Source organism: Crocuta crocuta, unplaced genomic scaffold (genome assembly GCF_008692635.1).
Source record: "Crocuta crocuta isolate KB4526 unplaced genomic scaffold, BGI_CrCroc_1.0 scaffold653, whole genome shotgun sequence".
Classification (NCBI taxonomy): domain Eukaryota; kingdom Metazoa; phylum Chordata; class Mammalia; order Carnivora; family Hyaenidae; genus Crocuta; species Crocuta crocuta.
Genome location: NW_027527134.1, coordinates 528,017 through 533,529, shown reverse-complemented (window position 1 = coordinate 533,529; position 5,513 = coordinate 528,017). Strand labels below are relative to the sequence as shown.

Below are 5,513 nucleotides of genomic sequence, written 5' to 3'. Positions count from 1 at the left end.
CCTGAGACGCGGGAGACAGACCCGCCCCATCCCCCGCACTCGCCGCTCGAGCTCACCGCCCCCTCCCTCCCGAGACACCTGGCTGGGGGCCGTGTGTATGCACGTGCGTGAGTGCACGTATGTGCACGCGAGCATCACAGCGTGTGTGCAAGCACATTGTGCACGTGGGCGTGCATATGTGTTCTACCTTCCTGTGTGCATGTAGGGCACACACGTGTGTCTGTGAGCCCACAAGAGCCCTTCCGGGACCCCTTCAGGGGGGAAGAAGAGCCTGGAAGGGACACCGCCAGGGTCAGAGTTGGGGCAGGGAGCCCCCCACGCGGTCACTTGCTGGCTGGGCCCTGGTGGCAGTCACACACCCACACTCACCCCTCCCAGCCCAGGACACAGAGCCCTGCCTGGCGTCCCGTGGGCGAGGGGCCACCTCCCTGAGTGTTTTCTTTGGTCTGAGGTGAGGTCACCTGACGTCACCGCCTCCTCGAGCTCCTCTCCGGCTCCCCGTTCTGGGATCGGGTCACGGCGTGCCTCTTGGCGGTCTCCCTGCGTGCTGGCTGCGGCTCAGCTGCAGTTCTGACGGAGCTAATGTTTCGCATGAGTTTGGGGCCATGGGCACTGGCTTTGTGCTGGGGGTTCAGCTTCAGAAGGGCCTTATTCTCCCCGGAACCCTGGGGGCCCCTCCGGTGCCCCCACCAGCCTCTGAGCCTCCTTCCCCTTCGGCGAGGATGTCCTCAGGACCAGCCCCGAGAATCCAAAGTCCCAGTGACGAGGGTCCAAGGCGGCCAGAGCCTGGCGGCGTACCCCTCGCAGGGGCCCTGGCCGGCACTCCCTCTGGGCACAAAAGTCAGCTTTGGGACTCGGGGTCAGCCTCCAGCGGTCAAGGCCACCGTGTAATGATACCTTTGCTGGGAGTTTGCACCAACTACTTGCAAAACGGAGACTTGATCTGACGTGACACCACCCGTCTGACCGCTGTAAGGATGCGCGGTCCGGTGCCCTGTGGTGACCTCACCCCCAAAACACACCCCTCAGACGCTCAACCTCATGCTTTCCTTTCCTGTGTGACCTGATAGGGTGCAGTCAAGGGCTCTCCAGCCAGGTGGGGCCCGGGGGGGCACACCCTTGCCCAGCAGTGAGGACCAGGGGCCCAGTATGCCTCACGCTGATGACCAGCCTGTGAGACAGCCCCCCCGCCCCCGGCCATCACAGGGCACCCGCCCGCCCATGCCCACTGCACACGGCCTCAGCTGACCCTCCCCTAGGAGCCCAGGCAGGGCCTGTTCCTGGGGCACCCGCTAAGCCGTCAGGCCCCTCCGTGCTCGAGACTCAGGTGGGTGCCCCTGGCCGTCTAGAGGATGAAAGGCAGCACATCTGGACTAGGTGGTCTGTCCCGAGTCCTCTGAGGCCACGGCGGGCAGTTTCCTGGCCAGGGTCCTTGTCTGCTTGGCTGGTGCTGCTGGCTTGGCACTCGAGCCAACAGGCGGGCCCTCTGAAGCTGCCCTTGGGGCCCGTCTCGAAGCCAGAGCTAGACTGGGCCTTGGTCAAGAGTGGGGCAGGTGAGAAGGTCGGGCCCAAGACTGGGGGGAGGCCAGGTGGCCGAGCCAGCAGCAAGGCGACTTGAATGGGTGAGGAAGAAGCCGGGATGACTCAGTCACCCAGCAGTATTTACTGGGCGCCTACTGAGTTCCCAGCCTCGCTTGGCTCCGGCGTGGGGGAGAGCAGAAGAGCAGCAGGCCGGGCCTGGGCCATGGGGGTGGCGGTGTTGTCTGTGAGGCACACAGACCAAGGGAGGAACCACACGAGAACCTCACACGCTGTACACGGTGCCTCGCCCGGCACCTGCCCTGCCCGCCCCCCCAGCTGTCCAGAGCCTGTGAAAGAGCCGTTTTCACCAGCATGTGAGTCCCCTGAGGGCTGAGCCTGACTCATTCATCTCTGTGAGTCCAGGTGTCCGAGAGAAGGCAGTGAATGCTGAGTGGGTGGCCGGAGAGGAATGAGTGCATGGGTAGGTGGGTGGGTGGGCAGANATGGATGGATAGAGGAATAGACAGATAGATGGATAAGTAGGTGAGTGGATGGGTGGATGGGGGGGTGGGTGGGTGGATGGATGGATGGATGGATGGATGGATGGATAAATAGATGAATGAGTGGATGGAGGGATGAATGAATGGATGGACAGATGGATGAGTAAGTAACTGGATGGATAGGTGGATGGACAGAGGAATGGACAGATAGATGAGTAGGTAGATGGATGGATGGATGGATGGACAGACAGAAGAATAGAGGAATAGATATATATGGATGAGTAGGTGGATGGATGAATGGGTGGATGAATGAAGATGAACAGATAGACAGGTGGTGGGACACCGGATGGACGGATGGACTGGTGGATGGATGGGGGAGGGTAAGTGAATGGATGAGGGAAGATGGACCACTCTTCCCTCAGTCGTTTGCACAAGTGTTACCTTCTGGATGAGGCCGTCCTTGACACACCTGCTTGAATAAATCCTACCGTCACTGTTTCTCCCCACCTTTTTCCACAGTCATGTCCAGTGTCTCTTTCTTTTATTTTATTTTTGAGAGAGACAGAAGGAGCAAGAAGGGAGAGGGGTGGAGGGAGTCAGAGTCCAACCAGACTCCATGCTCAGCAAAACCCTGGGATCACGACCTGAGCTGAAATCAAGAGCTGGACCCCAAGCACCCACCTCTCTTTTCTTCAGTTCCCGTGTGTCTCGTTGTTCATTGTGTGTGTCTCTTCCGACAGCCGGTGCGGAGCCGGCGGGGAGGGAGACGAGCAGGTGGGTGCGCGGCGGCCCGTGGGGGACGGAGCCCAGGGACGAGAGAACTGGATTCGTGGGGGAAGGCCTGGCAGGGCTGGGCTGATGCCGCATCTGCAGCTCCAGCTGCATCTATAGGACACGACCGGTGTGTCCGCGGACGCCTGTTGGGCACGCAGATGCACGCGCTCCCTCTGGGCCCTGCCCTGGACGCTCACCTGCCTGGGGCGCCAGGGCGTGGCGGGGAGGGGGGGCGTCAGCAGTCCCGGGGATGCAGGGCTGTGCTGGCAGCGCTGTCCCGGCCCCACAGCCCCACCCCACAGGTGGTGGGGTCCCGTCCCTGGTTCGCATCGGGTTGTTAGGAGCGTCACCCGGCAGCCCCTGCCGCCCGCCTCACAGGGGTGCGTGCACCGTCCCTGGGCCCAGCCCCCCAACAGGGACACCTGCTCCGCGGGCGCTCCTTTATTTGCAGTTCTGCCTTTGACCGACAAGCACCTCGGAGGGAGGGGTGGGCGTGTCTCCTTCTTGCAGCTCCAGAAAGCTCGGGGAAGGGATGGCGGGAAGGAGAGGGCGTGAGCCAGGCCAGACCCCTCTGGCGTCCCTCCCCGCCTCTGTACCGCATCCAGGGTGCCACCTGGCGGGGAGCTGGCCAACCACAGGTGCTGCCATGAGGCCTGGCGGCCGTCCTCTGCCCCCTCCTTCCCGGTCCCTGCTCCTGGGGACGGAGGCTACAGTCAGGGGCCCACCTGCCAGACGCGGGGTCCTGGCGGAGATCCCGATGGCCACTCAGGAGGACCCTGGCCGTGGCCGTGGGGGCCTAGGACCCTGGAGCTGCAGCTTCAGAACCCCGGTGCCACGGGACGGGAAGGGGGTGGCTGGGGCTACAGACCTGGGAGACCCGGGGAGAGGATGCAGTTTGTGGCAGGGCGCGAGCCCGGGCTGCTCCGCACCGGTGGCCCTTAACCTGGTCTCTCGGCCTCCGCTGTGGGCACTTGGGCTGTGATCGGTGGCCGTGGCCTCCAGAGCCGGCCCCGCCCTCTACCCCTCGTGAGGACTAGGGCAGGACCCTCCCTGTCTGAGGGTCTCTGAGTCTGGGCCTCACGCAGACCCAAGGGAGGCTCAGGGAGGAGGAGACCCAGGCCCGGGGGGCCCTCTCTGGGACGTGGCTCTCATGCTACAAAGAGGAGGAAAGGGGGTGCAGAGGCCACGGGCATCCCTGCAGCCGGTGGAGCAGCCAGCACCCCGGGGAGGGCTGTGTCTAGGGCCACGCGACTGCTGGGCCCCCCCTCCGTCCCCACCCCCCCACCCCGGGCCGCGGCCGTGCCTCTGTGGATCTCTGGGGTCAGCCTGCTCCAGGGTGGGGTCTGTCGTTCCAGGGACAGAGGCCTGGGGAGCTGGTCCCGTCTCCCACCTGGTCCCTTCCCCAAAGGAGGTGTCCTGTGAACTCAGCCCCATCCAGGGCGGCTGTGGCGAAGGCGAGGGAGGCCGGCTCAGACGTCCCTCCGGGCAGCGCCCTCCCCCTGCGTGAGCAGAGCGCGGCCCCCACCCCGCCCGCCGTCCTGTGTTGGCCCCACGGCGGCTCATGCACAGACACAGCCCCGCACGCTCGGTGGGTCCCCCGCTCCCCGACAGCTTTGGTTCTGAGCCCGGGGGGCAGAGGTGGGTGCAGCGGCCGACAGCCCTGATCAGGAAGCAGACCGGCAGGAAACAAGCACGTGACAGGTCACTTCAGAGGGCCAGGCGCCCCGNGAGGCGGAGGGGCAGGAGGGGAATAGAGGGAGGGGAAGGGGGGGCGGGCGTGTGCCCCACAAGCTTGAAGGGCTGGGGAGACACCCGCAGGACCCCCAGCGGGCCCAGGCCCCAGGCTGGCAGGGTGGGCGTGAGCCCGGGCTGGTCACTGAGTTGGGGAGTGGCCCAGCAGACCCCCGATCTTACCGGGGCTGTCGTCTGACCCTGCGCTCACGGCCGCTCCCCTTCAGAATCTGGTCCACAGGGTCTCGGGCCCCGAGGGCTTGTGGGTTCCGCTTCCCTGGGGCCCATTATTTCCTGAGGAACCTCAGAAAACCCCCGTCCCCCCTGGGCGGGTCCCCAGCAAAGCCAGGGGACGAGCCCAGGCCGTGATGTGAGCCCTCGTGTCTGGGGGCAAAGCCGGCTTCCACTGCCTGGGCCGCCCCGGGGGTCCTGACTTCGCACGCAGTCCTGGGGCGCCCTCTGGTGGCTGATGGGTCAGACTGACGAGGCCCTGGGGTCCCAGAGGGCAGGGCCTGGATGCTGTCCCCCTCCCCTTCCCCAGCTCAGGGACCGAGGCATCCTGGGAGGCGGCCTGGGGAGGGGGGTCCTGGGGGTCTCTTTGGGGAAGGGGCATACAGAAGTGTCGTCCAGGCTCTGTTCTCACACGTGACCCCCAAACTCAGAAGTCGGGCTTTCAGGTTCCCATTTTCCAGAGACACAGAGGCCCGGAGAGGGTGAGGGTCCGCAGGGTGTGAGCTCAGGAGGGGAGGCGCAGTCTCTCGCTGAGGGTCCTCCACTGGGCCGCACAGCCCAGCCTCAGCCGTTCCCCTGCTGGACAAAGAAACTGGTGTGCGTCCGGTGTGACATGGACGGACTTGCCCCCCGCCCCAGGCCACCCCCGGGGGCAGCCCATGGAGGGCATGACCACAAGCAAGCGGCCTGGCAGCCACCCCTACGTGGGGCCACCTGCATTCGTGCCCGAGGCCAGGCCGGGAAAAGCTGGCCCTC

The 5,513-nt window shown here is 65.2% G+C and overlaps 1 protein-coding gene across 1 annotated transcript in view; it reads left to right on the top strand.

Annotated features, from left to right (window-relative positions):
- TRPM5 (transient receptor potential cation channel subfamily M member 5) overlaps positions 1-5,513 on the top strand; it is a 23,586-nt gene that overhangs the window by 1,237 nt on the left and 16,836 nt on the right. The gene's annotated exons all lie outside the window — the stretch shown is intronic.